Source organism: Ahaetulla prasina, chromosome 3 (assembly GCF_028640845.1).
Source record: "Ahaetulla prasina isolate Xishuangbanna chromosome 3, ASM2864084v1, whole genome shotgun sequence".
In the NCBI taxonomy this organism is placed as follows: domain Eukaryota; kingdom Metazoa; phylum Chordata; class Lepidosauria; order Squamata; family Colubridae; genus Ahaetulla; species Ahaetulla prasina.
This window is the reverse complement of record NC_080541.1, coordinates 207,781,004-207,802,088: the sequence shown is the minus strand read 5'-3', so window position 1 is coordinate 207,802,088 and position 21,085 is coordinate 207,781,004. Positions and strand designations below refer to the sequence as shown.

Here is a 21,085-nt window from a genome sequence, read left to right as displayed (position 1 = left end):
GCCAATTCTTGTGTATAGGCTTGAACAAATCTTACGCTGTAACCTTGCAAATGGTCCTGATTTTTTTGTCCCTGACGTTAATCTGGTCAACTAAAGTTTCAGGCAATATAGGTGGAAGTAGATAATCCACATAAATCTAAAAATTATGTGGAAGCCCCTGCCCCTATATTTTTGCAAGGGTTATATTTAGGGCATAGTCTTACTTGCTATGAAATTTTGGTAGCATGGGTTGGGTGTTGGAAAATATCCAAAGTATAAGTTATAGCATCCAAGGGAATTAGGGTAGCAGAATAATCATTAATTCCCACCAATAACATTTTCCTTCTATCCACTTTCTTTGTCCTTTAGTGGTTAGGTTGGCATTTGGAATAGAGGCATATCAGCTCAGAAGTACAGAGTGAAGCAGTTGTTCCTTTTAAACTGATGCAACTTTCAGACACACAGAGAGAATAGCAATTATGCTGGAGCAGGAAATTACTACTGAGTTTGGCCCTGAATAGCTGACATTTCCTGCTTTAAACAGGAAGCTGGAGGAGCTTCACTCTAGTACACTATTGATGACCTCTGCTATTTTATTGTCCTATTTGGCTATCTGTGAGAGTGTTGTTGTTTTTTTTCTCCTTGAAATCATTCCATCCATTTAATCATTAGTTCTCCTTATGTGTAGAGCTTCCTTCCAGAAATCTTATTCCCTAATCATTCCGTACATCCTTGAAACTTCATCTCAACACTTCCCTTTTCCATGTACTTTTCTATTTTTAGTATCGTTTCCTTTTTCTGACAGTTCTAGCAGAGTCCTCCTGCATATTTTATAATTTGGCAGGGGGTTGGATGAAGTTTGCTCACACATGCATTAACTCCGTGTGATTACTCCACAGACATGAATTATGCAGATTCATAGTGGGACAATTTGGATCATGGATGCATAACCTAATTCATACTGCACAGGCCTGAAACCCTGTTCTGGAGTTGGAACAGGCACCTGGAGAATAGAAATTGATTCTATATGAATCCCTCACTCCTTCATTTTGGAGGACTCATAATGCCAAAAAAGACAATGGGGTCATAGGCTGCATTAATAGAGGGATAGAACCAAGATCACACGAAGTGTTAGTACTTTATAATGGAATATTGTATCCAGTTTTGGTCGCCATGATATAAAAAAATGTTGAGACTCTAGAAGGAGTGCAAAGAAGAGCAACAAAGAATAGAATAGAATAGTATAGTATAGAATAGAATAGAATAGAATAGAATTTTTTATTGGCCAAGTGTGATTGGACACACAAGGAATTAGTCTTGGTGCATATGCTCTCAGTGTACATAAAAAAGTGTACATCAAGATACAACACTTACAACACTTAATGATATTAATAGGGTACAAATTTAACACTTAATGATACAACACTTAATGTTGTATAGGCTACAAATAAGCCTGATAAGAAGATTAGGGGACTGGAGGCTAAAACATATTAAGAATGGTTGCTGGAATCGGGTATGTCTAGTTTAATGAAAAGAAGGACTAGGGGTGACATAATAGCAGTGTTCCAATATTTCAGGGGCTGCCACAGAGAAGAGGGAGTCAAGCTATTTTCCAAAGCACCTGAGGGCTGGACAAGAAGCAATGGGTGGAAACTAATCATGGAGAGAAGCAACCTAGAACTAAGGAGAAATTTCCTGACAGAACAATTAATGAGTGGAACAACTTGCCTGCAGAAGTTGTGGATGCTCCAACATTTGAAGTTTTTAAGAAGAAGTTGGACAACCATTTGTTTGAAGTGGTGTAGGCTTTCCTGCTTGAGCAGGGGGTTGAACTAGAAAATATTTAAGGTCTCTTCCAACTCTTCCTATTACGCTCTGCTCTGCCTCTAATAGCAGAAAGCTGACTGACCTAAAGATGGAAAGTATAGGCTGTTTCCTAATTTCATACATGGAACATCTGCACAGAGCTTTGAATGACTCCATTCAACTTGCCTCCAATATTTTTTGACACACTGTAATTTAATGTGACAGAAGCTGCACTCTATTAAATGCAGGGAAAGTGATTATATTAACAATTAAATTAAAGTATTTTAAACATTCATTTAGTTTTGTTATAATTTCATTTCTTTGTTTTGCTCCCACCTCCTTTTCGCTAGTGAGCCCTCAACCCCCCCAAAAAAGGTCCTGAAACTCAAACTCGAACTCAGCCCTTCTGGATTAGGTAAAAGACAAGATACAAAGAAAAGAAATGAGAAGAAGGTAGTTAAAACAATGACAACCAATAACAACAGTAACAAATATGAGTATGGTGATAAAATCAGTCATTGATATATGAGACTCTAATTACTTTGGCTTAGATTGCATTTAGATGTGAATTGCATCTATTCTCAGCCTAGTTCAGGGTGTCAAACTCAAGGCCTGGGGGACCGATCTGGCCTGGGGGGTGCTTAGAACTGGCCTGGGGGGCTGCCCTGCAAACAGTGATGGACTGGCCCACTGTGCTTCTGCCAGTGAAAACAGAGCTCAGGAGTGCCATGGGCGGCCCTCGCAAGCTCCATTTTTGCTGGCAGAGAGTTACAGGAGGGCATCACAGCCAAACATGGAGCTCAGGAGCCCGTTTTCGCTGGCAGAGCTTTTGGGCCACCACAGGCACCCCTGACATAAGTGATGTTGAACTGGCCTTGCCCAACCTGGCCACGCCCCCCCGCCCCCCCCAGGTCAAATACAACCAATGAAATCGAGTTTGACACCCCTGGCCTAGCTTGCTAATTCCTGTAGTTGTTGTTGTTTTCTTCTCTTCCTTTGCTTTTTCTTCATTTTTAACATCCTTTCCCCTCCCTTCAGGACAGCATGGCGTATCACCCATTCCAGAATGAATATGGCTAGTCTCTGATAAATAAGCTAAGAAAGAAAATTCCACAGGACAATAAAATGAAAGCTATGCAAAGCACCATGTAATATCTTTCCCACAATAATAACAATAAAAGCAGTGTGTTCATCTGTCGTTGTCTGTTTACCTTTGCAACTAAAAGCTTCCGCCCATAAACCGCCGTGCCAAGAGCTATATGCACGGTCATGAAATTTTGTATTAGCACCAAGGAAAAAGCCAACTTCCAAGAAATTGCTCTTTGATGTGGTTGCATCCCTTTTCCAAACATCAAGACTTGTTCAAATAGCTGCCCTATGGAGAAGCAGGAATTCCCACACTGAGCGCTGTGAGAGGTTCTGAAATGTTCCTTTTGAAATTCAGTCACTCTGTCAACTTCATTTGCCAGCGATTGCCTCTTGGAGTGGGATAGCCCTGGAAAGCCTCACCCTCTCCTGGTCTGTTCATATTTGGGCAGTGATGTCATTCCAGAGGAGGAAACTGAGCTGGGATGGGCGCCTTATTATGAGCAAAGATGAACAATGCTTTGATGGACAAAGGATATTCTTGTTCGACACATTTTTGTCTATTTCCTGCTTCAAAATGGTGGGAAAGTTTTGCTAGCTTTTTTGCTATGGTGGATGGATGGAACCATCTCTGGGGGCTGTATGAAAAAGTTCTGGAGGCTCCATTGTACTAGCAAACAGATGCTGACAAATATGGGCAGAGGCAGTAAGAAGCAATAGTATTATCCTACAGTGGAAAAGCCACCAAGAGCCAGGGTGGCGCATTGGTTAGAATGCTGTATTACGGGCTAATTCTGCTGACTGCCAGGAGTTCGATTCTGATTGACTCAAAGTTGATTCAACCTTCCATCCTTGTGAGGTGGGTAAAATGAGGACCCAGATTGTTGGGGGCAATATGCGGACTCTGTAAACTTCTTAGAAAGGGCTATAAAGCACTGCGAGGTGATATATAAGTCTAAGCGCTGTTGCTATTGCTTGTATGTTATGTGGGGAAAGGGTACAGAAAGACTCTGTGCAAGGATAGAAGATGTGACTTTTCTTTTGCTCAAGAAAAGAAGAATCTCAGGGAAACTGGAGCAGGAGTTACTTCATGAAAGCCATCTCGGATTAACTTGAAAAATGCCAAGGTGGGAATGCATAAAGTTTTCTTGCTGCCTTTTACCTCCTTTCAATGTTTCAGGCCTTTGATGGCCCTGCAAATCAGGTCCTTTAGTTCAGGAGTCTCCAACCTTGGTCCCTTTAAGACTTGTGGATTTCAGCTCCCAGAGTTCCTCAGCCAGCTTTGCTGAGGAACTCTGGGAGTTGAAGTCCACAAGTCTTAAAGGGACCAAGGTTGGAGACGCCTGCTTTAGTTGGCCTAACTGTAGAATTCCAGCATCCATTGTGACAGTATAGACCAACCTTGAGCTGTGTCTTGTTATTCTCTGCACATGTAACAAAACATCTGGGGATTCGAATTTCTCATAGGTAGATCACTAGCAGCTGACTTTGGGGACTTGGGTTGTTTATCAGTATTCAGGGATAAAAGCTGGATGGGATCCAAGTTCATTATTGAAGCCTGTTTTTGTAGAGGAAACATGCTAAGCCCAAACATTAATCAAATACACTGGAGAAAGATTTTTTTATTTTATTTTACAACTGTCCAAGGACACGGCAAACCATAACACTGGCTTCCTAACTGCATTAAATCTGTTTTGTTTCCCCTCAATCCCCACCCCACAAATATCTTATGCTTCAGAATAATGTCAGGGATCAATGAAACAAAGCTCTGAAAAACAAAACAAAACATATTAAGTGTTTCTACGCCCTGCCCAAAGACACAATCTTTCATCCAGATTTTGCATGAAGGACATAAAAAAAATGCATTTAAAGAAAACTTTGCATTTGAGGAGTCAGTCAGAAGTCAGTATTAAAGAGTTTAGGAAACCGTGCATTCAGAGTCAGAAATAACATCCTGGAAGCATTATTTGTGCATTATCTGGACCTTTCCTTGCTCTTTGTTTTCTCCTCTTTCATCCCTTAGGTCATGCTTTGTCTGTGTGTATAGGTGTGTTTTATAACTGTACCTAGGGACAAATGAGTTGGCAACTTAGAATGATTAACAGTCTTGTATGTAAAATGTGCATCAACAATTAAGAGAGTCTTAAATTAAAGACAGTCCCTCCAAGTTCATCGAGGTAAGGTAATTCCATGACAAACCACCCTGTTTCCCTGAAAATAGGACCCAACCAGAAAATAAGTCCTAGCATGATTTTTGCAGGATGCTTGTAATATAAGCCCTACCCGCAAAATAAGCCCCAGTTAAGATTGTCAGTGCATCTGTACTAAATGTACTGTATTTCCCCCAAAATAAGACCTAACCAGAAAATAAGATCTAATGCGTCTTTCGGAGCAAAAATTAATATAAGACCTGGACTTATTTTCAGGGAAACACGGCATCACCTTTTCTCCATAGTTCTGAAGAAAATATTCCTTATATACTTTTTCAATTTTTACAATATATTTATTTCAAAGACAACTTTTGGGACAAAAGCCTTCCCAAGACAGTTTACCTATATAAAAAAAGAAACAAAACTTTTAATAAATTCAACATTAAAGCCAACATACCGGAATTTTTTAAAAAAACCTTTCCTAAAAGCTTACAACTCATTTTGAATTGGAACTATGGATATTTTTAAAGCTGACAGTCACAAACCTGGATAAATCTGGATTACAAGGTATTCCTTAGTTACAAGGTATTCCTTAGTTATGAAAAACACTCTTCTCTCTTTTCTTGAGCAGTTTAGGAACTCTCAAAACAGTATAAACCATCTTCTATTAAAACTAATACCATAATTCGTGTAGTGAAAATCCCAGGGTATCATTATCCTACTGCTGCTACAGTGACATGGGGCGGCATATAAATTTAATAAATAAATAAATACATTTTTAAAACGCAATGCCTTAAACAACCCATCAAAATAGTTCAGACTTCCTTACTATGATGCCATTCATATACGCAGTTCCCAGTCTTACAACTAAGTTTGAAAAAAGTGCCAATGGATAGCATAGGTTAAGATGGAACAGAGATTTTCATATGGTCGTACATATGGTAGAAGGTGGCAGCAAATTGCACCAAATGGCAGAATAAATAATTCAAAATTATAATGTGTAATATCCAGTAGTGGGATTCAAGTAATTTAACAACCGGTTCTCTACCCTAATGATTTCTTCCAACAACCAGTTTGCCAAACTGCTCAGACAGTTAACAACTGGTTCTCCTGAAGTGGTGCGAACTGGCTGAATCCCACCACTGGTAATATCTCAGATTATGTTCCCCAAAGGTGTTTTGGATAGTAGTAGCACTTAAATTTAGTGCTACAAGTTTTACAATTCTCTCTAAGCAGTTTACAGAGTCAGCATATTGCCCCCAACAATCTGGGTCCTCATTTTACTGAACTCGGAAGGATGGAAGGCTGAGTCAGTCAGGATGGAACTCCTGGCAGTCAGCAGAATTAACCTGCAATACTGCATTCTAACCACTGAGCCACCACAGCTCTTAGTGATACAAACATAGAACCTGTCTAATGACTAAAAGTGGCCATGCCGTTTACTAGAATGACATGATAAGGCAGTCTAAGGGGACTCCAACATACCTCTTTGAAATAAAATCAGAATTGTCCTAACAAATAAATCCAACTAATGGAAACTAATCAAGGAGAGAAGCAACTTAGAACTAAGGAAAAATTTCCTGACTGTTAGAACAATCAATAAGTGGAACAACTTACCTGCAGAAGTTGTGAATGCTCCAACACTGGAAATTTTTAAGAAAATATTGGATAGCCATTTGTCTGAAATGATGTAGGGTTTCCTGCCTGGGCAGGGGGTTGGACTAGAAGACCTCCAAGGTCCCTTCCAACTCTGTTATTATGTTATGTTATGTTATGTTATATAAACTGAGGAAAAACATGTTGTTTTCTTCTGCCAATCAAACTTCAGGTTCTACCACTTCTCAACTTCATATTCATAGTCTTTCAGAAAGTCCATCACATTCTAGTTTTAGATCCCTTTTGCAATCATGAGATCTAGAAACTTGAAAATTTGTAAATAATGAAAGCAAATCATTTTATTTTACTCATTTCTTTTTCTGCTCTCCTTCTGTGTATTTTTGGAATCTGGGCTAATTGGTAGCTGGCATATGGAACATAATGTTTGGCCTCAGGGCTATTTAGACTGATCAAAAGCATTCGTTCTAGTGCGTATCATTGTTATGAATATTCTTGATAAAAAATTAGTGAAACAGAAAGCTAGGGAAGACACTATGCTTTATATCATGAGAATGTCAAAAAAAAAAGAAAAGGGAAAAAGGAAAAAAAAAGTTACCCAGGTAAAAAGCACAGATTCATAAACAGTGCCAAGACTCCAACTATTGTTTTCAGGAATGATACTCACACAATTTAATATTGTTGGGAAAGGAATCTCTATGCATCAGAGGAGAGCAAAAGAGAGAAAAAATACATTTAACTACCTCTTAGCTCAATATCACTCCATAGGGATCGGATAGAAGTTGACAAGATTTGATGTCCAAAGTACTTTTGATCAAAGTAGGTTGTAGAATCTGGAACACAAAGTTGTACGGAGGCCTCTTCAGGACGCAGGACTTTCATCAAAATGAGTTGTGCTGTCATGATGCAACTCCCCCTCCCCTCCTTTTGTACAATATGTGCACAAAAGAGGCAGAACTTGCATCATCCTTCTGACAAAAGTGCTGGATTGCTATCTCTGGGGTTATACAATTAAAGGAAGATGAGAAGATTGCTCTTTGCCCCTGATTATGCTGCCTCTAACTTGAAAGAGCCTCTGTCATCCTTCATCAACTAATCCACCATAGTCATCTCAACAGTCCCAGGGTGCTTTGTGGGTGAGAGACCCGATAACCCAGCCTGTGATTGTTGATGTATCATTCATCTGGCTACATAAGACAAAGCTGTAGAGCCCTGCTGTTGATTGTATATTTCAGGAAAGTATCGGAGCTCTGTCTATGGAGATGCTCAAGTCATCCAGGTCATGGTTGTCTCAAAGGTGTTTTTTTCTTCAGAGCTGAAGAAACTTCTTGGATGAGAAGCGAAACGTCTTCAAAGAGAAACCAGAAAGTCCAGTTGCCTCTTGAAAAAGCACCTTTGGGACTACTGGAGTGCTGCTTAACTCCTGGTCTTCTAGATACAGCCATGGAATTTTTATAGCAGCAGAATTAAAAGCTTTTCATTTTCTGCTTCTACGTTTCTAATCTTGCCTAAATCTCAGGGATGTCCTCACATCTCCATCTAGGGCAGGAGTGTCAAACTCAAGGCTCACGGGCTGGATTTGGCCCATGGTGTGCTTAGATCTGGCCCTCAGGGCCACCCTGGAAACAGCAAAGGACCAGCCTGTGGTGCCTCCGCCAGTAAAAACAGAGCATGGGAAGGCAGTGTGCGACCCTTCCAGATTCCTTTTTCAGCTGCGATGGCCTCCTGCAGCCCTCTGCCAGCGAAAACGGAGCCCCCTCAAGCTCTATTTTTGCTGGCAGAGGGCTGCAGGAGGCCGTCACGGTCAAAAACGGAGCCAGGGAGCCCATTTTGCTAGCAGAGCACTCAGGCCACCACAGCCCCCCCCCCCGACATGAGTGATGTCAGGCTGGCCATGTCTACCCCAGCCCCCTGAGGTGAAACACAACCTTGATGCAGCCCTCAATGAAATCAAGTTTGACACCCCTGATCTAGGGGCTACCCAGGCCTCATCCTACTTACCTTCCAAGCCCAGTCAAGATTATCTAGGGTTGTTATCATCTAGATAATTATCACCTGTAATTTATCTATATTGACTAGAGAGCTAGTTTTCTAGGTTCTATATAGGAGAGAGAAAAAGAGGGAAAGACAAGAAAGAAGGCAAAACTGGCCAAGCTGATCTTTCTTTAATTTCAGCATTTGGCAAAACTGTTCTTACTGTAGATTTTGGCTGCCCTGCCGCTATAACTACTTTGAAAGAACACCAGAAGAACAATTTAGCAGCAAGCCATTCCTCTCAGCAGCTGAAATCCACTCTGTCCCTCCCAGACTTTGAAGGAATTCAAAATCTGAAATGTTTTCACAAATCAGGACTCTTATTCTTATTTTTTTTTTCAAATGCTGTTCAGGTAATTTAATTTCACATCACACTAACAGTTTCTATCCAATCTATCAAGACAATGATTTGTTTCCCTCTCTGCTAATGAACATCAGTTGCTCAGTCTTTTATTTCATCTCGAATTAAGACTTGTCCTTTTGAAATTTCTCTACAGTCCAAGGTCTAAGGTCTGTTTCCTTTCCCAGTTTTTCTTCCCTGTTGCTGTCTGCGTTTCACGTTTATTAAGAACAAAATTCAAACTGACATTTTAGGAAGGGTTCTCATGCATACATTTCATTTTCCATGCCAAAAACATTTTTCAAATCTTTTCTTTTCTCTCCCCCTCCAAATAAACAAACGTACAAGGACAAAAACAACTACTTCACCTCTTCTTGCCGAGGAACATATTTAATTGTATTTATGAAATGTTCACGAACTAGATTTAGATAGATGCTAGATTCCCTTCCCCTTAAACAAAAATGAAATGTTTTTCTCTGTGTTGTCAAGATCAAGATATTAAGTATTATATAAGAATAGATGATACCTGTAACACCTATGTGTGCAATCTGGACACTTTTTTTCTCCTTCAACTTTGTACAGTTTTACATTGTAATTGTTTTTTTAAAAACATCTTCTCAATTACTTCCATATATGGGGACATGATGGCTTTGTGGTTAAAGACAGTGACCTTGTCAGCTGACCTTGTTAGTGGTTAAAGACACTGACCTTGTCAGCTGGAGAGCTAACATCCCAGGTTTGTGACCTGAACTCCATGCAACAGGTGAACTCCCGTTACTTGCCCCAGCTCCTCTCCATGTGGTAGTTTGAAAGCATGCAAATGCGAGTAGATGAATAGGTACCACTTTGGTGGGAAGATAACAGTGTTTGGCATTTAGCCACGATCATGGAAATTGGCTGGCTCCCTTGGCCAATGGAAATGAGCACTGTGCACTAGAGTCAGACATGACTGACAGGGAAACCTTTATCTGACTTCCATATATACAATGGTGGGATTCAGCCAGTTTGCATCACTTCAGGAGAACCGGTTGTTAACTTCCTGAACAGTTTGATGAACTGCTTGTTGGAAGAAATTGTTAGGGCAGAGAACCGGTTGTTAAATTATTTGAATCCCATTACTGCATATATACATATAATACAGGTAATCCTTGACTTACAACGGTTCGTTTAGTGACTGTTCAAAGTTACAACGGCACTGAGAAATGTGACTTATGACCATTTTTCACAGTTACAATCTCTGCAAGCATTCCCCTAATCATGTGATCAAAATTCAAATGTTTGGCAACTGGTTCATTTTTATGATGGTTGCAGTGTCCCAAAGTCTTTTGCAACCTTCTGACAAGCAAAGTCAATGGAGAAGCCAGATTCACCTAACGACGGGGTTACTAATTTATCAACTGAGGCGATTCACTTAACAACCATGGCAAGAAAGGTCATAAAATGGGGGCAAAACTCGCTTCACAAATGTTTCACTTAACAACAGAAATGTTGGGCTCAATTGGGGTTGTAAGTCGAAGACTACCTCTACACATTAAAATGCAAATTGAACACAAGTCTCACACAAAGCGTAAACCTGCATATTATTTTAATCATAGGCTACCAAATATACAAAAGCACATAGACCAGGGATGGGCTGCTGGGGGTTCGCAGGGGTTCGGGAGAACCTCTAGCTAAGTTTCTGTGCAGTTTGGAGAACCCCCAAATCCCATCCTGGCTGGCCCCGCCCACCCTGTCTCACCCTTCCCAGGAGTCCCCACGCGGCCCATTTTGGATGCAGGTAAGTTTAGGGCATGTGCAGAGCCTCAGGGAGACCAAAAAGTAAGCCTACTGCAAGTTCTGTAAGATCCTGGGGAGGCTGTTTCCCCCCTCCTGGAGGCTCAAGGGCAAAAGTACCCCCCCACTTCCACCATGGTGAAGGAGGCCGACTAGATCACACCCACCATGGCCACACCCACCCAGGGCAGAGAACCCCTTGTGAAAATTTTTGAAGCCCACCCCTGACATAGACACACATGTACACACACAGAGACATACAAAGATAGGGATTAAGGAAATAACTATTAAAGCAACCTGGTGAGAGAGGAATAGCAGATAAGGAGGTTCATTTCTTCTTATTCTGTTTCCAATGCGCTTTCAGAATACATTTTTTTTCTTGACAGCCTAACTTTAGAAATCAAAAGCCAGTTTCCTAGATGGGGGGGCGGGCAGAGGGGAAGGAGGGAAATCCTCCACTTCGCAAGCCTGTTGATTCAACAGAGCTGATCAATGTGACAAGCTTTTGTCTGCTTAAAACAGACAACACCGCAGAACTGGGCAATCAATTCCGTGACAGTTTGCTGTTTTCATTTGTGCATATGCCACTCATTATCAAATCAATATGCCCTAATACATTGCCAGAAATAACTGAGTGCGCCTATGAAAGTACTGTGATCATCCACTGAAAGAGAAAAAGGCTACTTTTCCCAAGCCCTGCTCTAGTTGCTACTGAGGAGGCTAAGGATATATTTGCACTAGCTTTGTCCCATGAGCCTTTTCACACACACACACACATACACATACACACACACAAAGCAGATGCTATTTACATCATAACCTGGATGGGGTTACCGCATTGTACTCCAGCTCTGTGTATGTGGTAGATTATTCATTAAAGAAAGTCTTGAAAAAGAACATTACTTCTTATAGCGTTAAGATTTCTGCTAGTGTCGGAACTGATTCAAGCAAGTCTGTGCCAAAGGTCACAGATGTGTTCATGAGATGGAACACCCCCACCCACCAAGAAACATGAAGGTCTAGAACAGGGTTGTCAAAATTCAAGGCCCGCAGATCGAATCCGGCCCATGGGCAGTGGTAGGATTCAGATGGTTCTCTCCGGATTGTGCGAACTAGTAGCGGTGACTGCAGGAGGCTCCACCCACCTGCCCGGATGTAGTGTGCGACTACTGCGCATGTACAGAAGGCTGTGTGCATGTGCAGAGGTGGCGTGTGCGAGTGAAGTGAGTGTACACTCACATTTGCAAACCGGTAGGGAAGGTAAGTGAATCTCACCTCTGCCCATGGGGTGCTTCAACCTGGCCCGCGTAGCCGACCTGGAAACAGCGATGCCTCTGCCAGTGAAAATGGACCTTGGGAGGGCCACATGCTCCATTTTTGCTGGCAGAGGGTTGCAGGAGTCCGTCGCATCCAAAAACAGAGCTCAGGAGCCCATTTTCACGGGCAGAGCATTCGGGCCACCACAGGTGGCCCTGACACGAATGACATTGCACTGGGCATGCTCACCTTGGCCACATCCACCCCAGCCCCCCCGAGGTAAAACACAACCCTCAATGAAATCGAGTTTGACACCCCTGGTCTAGAAGAAAAAAGGCAAAAAAACCCAGAGCTTATGTTCTGTCCCCCCTTCCACCCCCCAAGGATCTCTTGCTGCTGTGATGATTTTCTGAAAAGATTGGAGAGATGGTTAAAGTGAGAAAGAAATTGCTAGGTTTAAAGATGCCTGCATTAAAGGCCGTGTCTTTTCAGGGCTAAGTTAAGTTAAACCAGGCTTATGTTCACATATAGACTGAGCCACACCTTCCTCATTCATTTTTTTAAAAAAGTTCATTTAAGTGCAGAACGTAATCTTAGAAAGACTCATGTAAAACATGTCACATCACTCAAAGCCATAATTTACAGCATGTATGATATCAAGAAAAATGGAGAGCATATGGTGAATAGTTTAGGGGGTGTCATTTACCTATTAATGATATCTCATAAAGAAAAAGAGGGATCTAAGGACACCAGCAATAAATAGATAGCGTCAGTGGTATTTCTCATACTTTTTAATAATCACCTTCCTGAACTTCATTTCAGAAATATATATAATATATCAGATAGTTGCTATCCCATCCCATCCCATTCTGATCATCCTATTTCTATTTTTCTTTAGATGTTTGAAAAGAGGGTCATTGCATTGCATGGAACACATTATTATGTTTCATCAGAAAACTTAAGTCAAGTGTGACTTTACCAATGCAATGCCAAAAAAACTCTTTGCCTTTTCTTCCCCATCCAGATTCATTGAAAGGAATCTGCTTTCGTTTACTTATATAAAGCAGGGCTAGGAAAGAGAGAGAAAAAAAAGAAGGAAATGTTAATTGGGTTTTTATGTAGATTTGTAAGGTTCTTGTCGTGTCCTAAATAATGAAGGATGTGAATGACTCACTGTTTAATTATCTCTTAGGTGTATACACAGGGTAGGCTTCAAAAATTTTAGTAAGGGGTTCTTGGGCTGGTTGCTGGGTGGGCGTGGCCATGGTGGGTATGACCTAGTTGGCCTCCTGCACCATGGCAGGAGGGGGCGCTTTTGTCCTCTCCAGGCTCTGGAGGCTTTCCCCAAGCCTCCGGGAGGGCAAAAATGGCTTCCCCAGGGTCCGGAGGCCCTCTGGAGACCAGAAATGGGTTTATTTCTGGCCTTCCCGAACTTCGAGTAGGCCCATTTTTCGCCCTCCCTGAGCCTCCGTGCGCGTCCTGTGCTTACCTGCATCCAAAATAGGCTGCGTGGGAGGGGTGGCATGGGGTGGGCAGGGCCAGCCAGGAATGGCTTTTGGAGGTTCTCCGAACTGCACAGAATCTTAGCTAGAGGTTCTCCCGAACCCCTGTGAACCCCCAGCAGGCCACCACTGTGTATACAGCCTCCTGCTTGGCTTCTCATGCCTCAATTCTACACAAATAGATAAGATTATGTAGGATTTTCCTTCCAAGCATCTTTTCTGACTGGGAAATAGAGGCAGCCAAAGAAACTGTACAATCAGGAATAGGTGAAGAACAAACATTGCAAGGCTGTCTGCTACTTTGCTTCCATGGAATTAGTCCAAAAATATAATTAAAGAAAAACTTTAAACCATTGTGATAATTAGGCGAAATCCAAAAGCCTCTTTTTGAAGAGAAGAATATAGACTGGATAACCATTTGTCTGAAGTGGTGTAGGGTTTCCTGCCTGGGCAGGGGGTTGGACTAGAAAACCTCCAAGGTCCCTTCCAACTCTGTTGTTGTTGTTGTTGTTACTTTCAGAAAATCAGGGGCACAAACACTGTATGGTTTTTGAGCCTTTTATAGGGGACACAATTTAATGACTGCACCCAAACTTGAGATGGTAAGCTGTACCTCTGGAAAACAAAGTTAAACCATCATTTCCAGTGGTCTATGTGTGTTTCCAAGGTTGCTAATTATGATGCACCAGTTTTGGGGCAAGAAAAAAGCCTTTTCAACTTTGTTTTTAGTTTAGAAATCAAGGCAATATAAAAACAGAAAGCAGTGCAATTGATTAAGACGTAAAACCATCAGCAAATGAAACTCCCTTAAAACCCATAAAGGTCTGAAGTCTCCTTTAGTATCATAAGGCAGATACTCTTGATGCAATCAGCATGTCCTACACAGGTAATTACTTTTACTACTAATGTACCTCCCCCTTAGTGAGGAAGATAAGAGGTTCCAATGCTACTTAATCACAATGCTTCATTATTGCTCCACCACCTACTGAGTAAAACAATTTGCTTGCTCTACTCAGTGACTCTCACAAATGAGAAAAATTTATTAACATGTGAGCAAACGGCACACATGGAAACTGCAATTGGAAGACAGTCTCCTTTCTACACACTGATAAGAAAAGTTAGGTGCATGGATCCCTTTTTAGTGCACTGTCTGTTCTTTAAAGCAAGATGACAATCTAATTTTTTTTAAAAAGCTTATATATATAAGAAAAAGAAAAACCTCTGTGATGATTTGCTGCTTCTAATCTATGTTATCCACACACACATAGACAAAAAAATCCCAATATATGCATAACAGATGCATCTCTTTCCATATTCCATAGTATATATTTTTTTTCCTTGTGAATTAGTTCCACAGGAAGCAACTGATCTTTCAAAACTTAGATGATTATTCTTTGGTCACATCCAAACTTTAGAGGGATAGTGAGTCAACCAGAGGTGGGTTTCAATTTTTTTTACAACTGGTTCTGTGGGCGTGGCTTGGTAGGTGTGGCAGGGGAAGAATACTGTAAAATCTCCATTCCCACTGCAATCCAAGGGAAGGATACTGCAAAATCTCCATTTCCTCCTGATCAGCTGGGACTCAGGAGGCAGAGAAGAGATGGGGGCAGGGCCAGTCAGAATTTTTACTACCGGTTCTCTGAACTACTCAAAATTTCTGCTACCGGTTCTCCAGAACCGGTCAGAACCTGCTGAAACCCACCTCTGGATTCAAGTCTGGAAGATGCTCTCTGGTCAAACTCAACCCTCTTGTTATCTTGTCATGGAGATAGAAACAGAGTAGGAAAGCAAGTGGAACAAAGTTCCAAAGGTGCTTTTTCCAACAGGCAAGTGGACTTTCTTGGGTTTTTTTCCTTCTTTGAAAGTGTTTCACTTGTCATCCAAAAAGCTTCTGAAGAACTGAAGACCAGGAGGAAGGGTGAAGGGGACTTACACATAAAGTGTTTAACTTTATTCCCAGCCACTTCCCAGTTGCCTCTCCCATATAGATGTACTGAGGGGATCTTGCAGGATTTTTTTAAAAATCCCCAATTCTCAGTTGGATCCAGGCCAGGGGTGAAATCCAGCAGGTTCTGACAGGTTCTGGAGAACTGGTAGCGGAAATTTTGAGCAGTTCAGTGAATGTAATATCTTTGCATTATTAATGAACATTTTTGCACTGTGGTGGAGTTGCACTACTGTATGGGCGTATAAATTGATAAGCTTCACTTTTTCCTGTACGCTTCATAAACTACAGTAGGCTTTATTTATTTAGCGTATGGCACATGTTAGCCAGGGATCACTGAGGTGGCTGGCTGCCTTTGTGAAAGGAATTTTTTTGGGCGGTGTTATCTTTACCCATGGGACTCCTGAATGCTGGTAGGCAATTGGGGGAGGCTCCATTCTTGTCCCAGTACAGTAGGTGCAGCGATCAAATCCAGCAGGTTCTGACAGGTTATGAAGAACCGGTAGCGGAAATTTTGAGCAGTTCAGAGAACTGGTAGCAGAAATTTTGAGTAGTTTAGAGAACCAGCAAATACCACCAAATGGCCCCAGAGTGGGGTGGGAATGGAGATTTTGCAATATCCTACCTCCAGGAGTGGGGAGGGAATAGAGATTTTGCAGTATCCTTCCCCTGCCACGCCCACCAAGCCATGCCACGCCCACCAAGCCATGCCACGCCCACCAAGCCACACCCACAGAATCAGTAGTAAAAAAAAATTGGTTTTCACCACTGATCCAGGCCATATTCAAACTTATCTTTCTTCTGTTGGCTTCTTTCCTCCCCAAATCAAATCTGTTTGTTACTCTGTTTAGTGTTTTTTTTTTTTTTTGAGGACAACCCTGATGGGATTCTCAGCCCCTTTACATAATTTCTCTCCAACACTCCATTGGTTGGAGAAATATATAGAGACATTTGAATTAAAAAAGGTGTTTTGGAGAGAAGACTTTCGTGGTGAGATATTGAAATTTAAAGACATGGTTCTTTCTAGTGCTGGCAGAATACCCAGAGGTCTATAAAACTCTCTGAGCCCTTTTATTTTTCTTCTTCTAAGTGTGTGTGTGTGTGTGTGTGTGTGTGTGTGTGTGTGCATTTTCAATACATAGTGTCAGGAAATTGTTATTTGCCTAACTAGTTGGCCAGGCAATATATAAACTAACTATGTATGTTTGTAGAAAGGCATGATATTGCTTTAAGGCTGCATCATGCAAGCATCCTGATTGGTTGAGCTCTGTAGCCAATGTATAAAAGGACTACTAAATTATGGTTTGTGGGGAATCTACAGAGATGCTACAGCATTGTAACCTGATGACATGCTGCAGCTGTATTTGAGCTTTATGATTGTTGCTTGATTATGGCTAGTTACTGATTCCTCAGGATACTGACTGTTGTGAATTGAACTGTGTTTTGCCAAACTGAAAGAAGACTTTGCTTGTTATGCAAGTCTACGTTGATAAGAAGACTTTGTAACATCCCTGACTGACTGACTGACTTTATATGTGTATGACCTGGATTGTTTTTGGACTATGTCTTTGCCTTTTCCCTAAAAGTAAAGGAATATCAAACCCCAGTTTGTCTGTGTAGTGACTATTATTGTATATGACCAGTCTCAGTAGTTTTCATGCGTAGGGTACTCTGCTCAACAGTCCACAACCTTGGTTGTGAACCCAGATTACCCTTAACACATAGGTCATCATGGACATCACAGCTATCTGTATATGTTAGAAAGACTCATCTAGTTTTATATAAAGTTACAAATGACTGCAAAAGTAAATGAATATGTGCATTAGACGTCTGCCAAATTGGTCCTGCCAGGATGGATTGCACCTGTGTGGTCACAAACATATCCTATTTGAAACTTTTATTACCTTATCCTTGAATTCCTTAGCAAGCTATTTTTTATTTAAAATATGCACTAAAACTCAAATCAAATTATTATTTATTTATTTGCAAAGAATTTCTCTGATTTTCAACTGAAAATGCTAACAAAAATAGTTAAAAACAGATTTAAGATGCTAGAATAGAAACTGAGAGAAAACGCCACTCCTTACTAGCACTGATGATGTTACTTAGTTTGGGTAATGAAACGTCTGCAAGAACACAAACAAGATCAGAGGGCGCCAGGGACCCCTCATGTCAACCCTGATCTACAAATATTCTCCTTTACTGGCAAAAATAAAATAAAATAAAAATACGATTTCTATTTAAAATCAACATTAAAAAATATTGCATTCATTAAAAAAAAAAAAATCCAGAAGAGTGAGAAAAGGGGTGAAATCCAGCAGGTTCTGACAGGTTCTGGAGAACTGGTAGCGGAAATTTCGAGTAGTTCAGAGAAGGGCCGTGGTAGCTCAGGCTGGTAAGAAGCCTGTTATTAGAACACAGCAGCCTACAATTACTGCAGGTTCGAGCCCGGCCCAAGGTTGATTCAGCCTTCCATCCTTTATAAGGTAGGTAAAATGAGGACCCAGATTGTTGGGGGGGGCAATAAGTTGACTTTGTAAATATACAAATAGAATGAGACTATTGCCTTACACACTGTAAGCCGCCCTGAGTCTTCGGAGAAGGGTGGGATATAAATGTAAATAAAAAACAAAACAAAAAACCCCCGACAAATACCATCTCTGGCTGGCCCCAGAGTGGGGTGGGAATGGAGATTTTGCAGTATCCTTCCCCTGCCATGCCCACCAAGTCACACCCATCAAGCCATGCTCACAGAACCGGTAGTAAAAAAAAAATTGGATTTCACCACTGGTGAGAACCAGTCAGAAAATCAGCTCAACAAAATCAAATCAGAAATATAATGGAGTTCACATTCATGCTTTTTAACACTCAGAAATTCTAATGCTTTTTGTCAAAGTCAAATTTATTTATTTATTTTATTTATTTCGATTTTTATACCGCCCTTCTCCCGGAGGACTCAGGGCGGTGTACAGCCAAGTAAAAATTCAATATATAAACATTAAAAAGAAGTTAAAAAGAAATATTATAATGTGGCCGAAATTTTAAAACCATTTAAAATCTTAAAACATAAATACCCCAATAAAATTTCAATCCAGTCCCGCTTGAATAAATAGGTGCATTTTCAGCTCACGCTGAAAGGTCCGAAGATCAGGCAATTGACATAAACCGGGGGGGAAGTTCATTCCAGAGTGTAGGAGCTCCAACAGAGAAGGCCCTTCCCCTGGGGGCCGCCAGCCGACATTGCTTGGCGGACGGCACCCTGAGAAGGCCCTCTCTGTGTGAGCGTACGGGTCGGTGGGAGGCACAAGGTAACAGCAGGCGGTCCCGTAAGTACCCGGGTCCTAAGCCATGGAGCGCTTTAAAGGTGGTAACCAAAATCTTGAAGCGCACCCCAAAGACCACAGGAAGCCAGGGCAAGCTGCGAGATTGGTGTTACATGGGAGCAATGAGTTGCCCCCACTATTACCCGCGCAGCTGCATTCTGGACTAGCTGCAGCCTCCGGGTGCACTTCAAGGGCAGCCCCATGTAGAGAGCATTGCAATAGTCCAAGCGGGAAGTGACAAGGGCATGAGTGACCGTGCATAAGGCATCCCGGTCAAGAAAGGGGCGCAACTGGCGCACCAAGCACACTTGGTGGAAGGCCCTCTTGGAGACGGCCGCCAAATGATCGTCAAACGACAGTCGCCCATCCAAGAGGACACCCAAGTTGCGCACCCTCTCCGTTGGGGCCAATAACTCGCCCCCCACAGCCAGCTGCGGCTGCAGCTGACTGTACCAGGGTGCCGGCATCCACAGCCACTCCGTCTTGGAGGGATTGAGCTTGAGTCTGTTTCTCCCCATCCAGACCCGTACAGCTTCCAACCCGTACAAATCAATCAATCAAGAGAGTTTGTAAAAAAAAAAAACCTGCTTTATGTAAAGGAATAATTTTTTGTGGTCCAATAAAGTCATGTTACAAGCTTCTATAGCAGGGCTGTCAAACTCCTGGCCCATGAGCTGAATGCGTCATCTGCTGGCCACACCCATGCCCAGTTTAGCAAAGGGGAAAAAAAGTCCTGATAAATCATGGGAAGCCACTGTGATGACATGAGTCTGACACCCCTGTTCTATAAACTAAGTCCACCTCAGCCTCTTAAAATGGATGGATGTAATCATGTGTTGTTTGAGATGGGACTGAAGTTTTATGTTCTTCATTTTTCTAGACATGGTAAGGAATTGTTTTCTTCAAATGGGCTTGAAACGCCTGCTTCCCCAGGAGAAAAAAACTTTTAAACCCCTTGGTGTCTCATAATTGTTCACAGGTGTGTCAAGCTACCATTAATTTAAAGACCAGCAGCAATGCACATCTACCAATATGTGTTTCTTCCAAGCAACAACTACAAGAAAGCTAATCAGCCAACAACCAGAGAATAGAACAAAGTATGCACTGAAGTCTTCAATCACAGCTATTTTTCAAAAGTTGATATAATTTTTATGCAAACTATCCATTACAGCATTCCCCTATAAAGAGCAATTGTACATTTAAAAAATGGCAATAAATGTATACTCTGAAGGTAGCACATATCCAGCTGTGAATTATTTCTTAGCAGAGGTCTGACCTCCAAAACATTTAAATGTCACACAATAAATCAAAATGATATATTTCTGTTCACCACGGATCATTTCCTCATTTCTGTGTGATGCTAAGTAAATGTATCAGCAAACAATTATGCCTTAGTACAGTAAAAGCAAGCAGGTAAACTGACAAGCAAGCTGGACAAAGCTCATCCAGACGTACTGAGATAAGTGGATGTAGTCTTTGCCCATGGTTGCTGCTCCTGTGTCATCAGCTAGTAAATAGAAATGTCTAAATCAGAAGATGATATACAACATTTGTTCCCAGCAGCAAGTGGGATGTGAAACAAGGACTTCATTGAAACTGTTCCTGGCACTTCAGCTCATCTTCAATGGAATCTGTAAACATCATCTTTCTTTATTGCTTTGCACCAAATATTGGCAGCCTTTGAACAAGATGAGATAGGTCAGTTGCCCTGTCACGATGGTTTGATCACTGTATTAGGATGAAGTCATCATCTGGCACAGAAAGGGAACGGCCCTTAAAATACAAACAGCAAATTTGGGGGGGAAAAAAACACCACGTAGGTACTGGAGAATAGGAGGGGTCATTTTTAAAAGATCTGCATAAAGATCTCTTCCTACAAACATTCTAGAAAATAGAACCATCCTCCTGAATTTCTCGCACGTGCAAAATTATCGCTGAAATAAAGGACATTTGCTTTAGCAAATTAGGTAGGTGATAACCATCTTGCTGTTGAACAAGTAATTCTCACTGCAAAGAGTACAATGAAATTGGGAAGATCATATCTGGAATTGTGTTTTCAGTCCTGGACTCTGCAGATCAATAAACATGTAAATGAGCTGTAAGAGGAAAGCTTTGAAGATGACAAACAGTCCAGAAGTTGAATGGGGGGGAAAGTTAAAACAACTAGAATCATTGTGTATATAGTTCACCCACTTGGTGTGATCTTTTTAAGGAAAAAAACATCTTGGTGGGAAAATGTAATTTACACAATATACAGACAGCTCTTCTGATAACAG

At 41.4% G+C, this 21,085-nt stretch overlaps 1 protein-coding gene across 4 annotated transcripts in view; it reads right to left on the bottom strand.

The window, feature by feature from the left end:
* TSHZ2 (teashirt zinc finger homeobox 2) overlaps positions 1 to 21,085 on the bottom strand; it is a 474,179-nt gene that overhangs the window by 334,869 nt on the left and 118,225 nt on the right. The window lies entirely within an intron of this gene.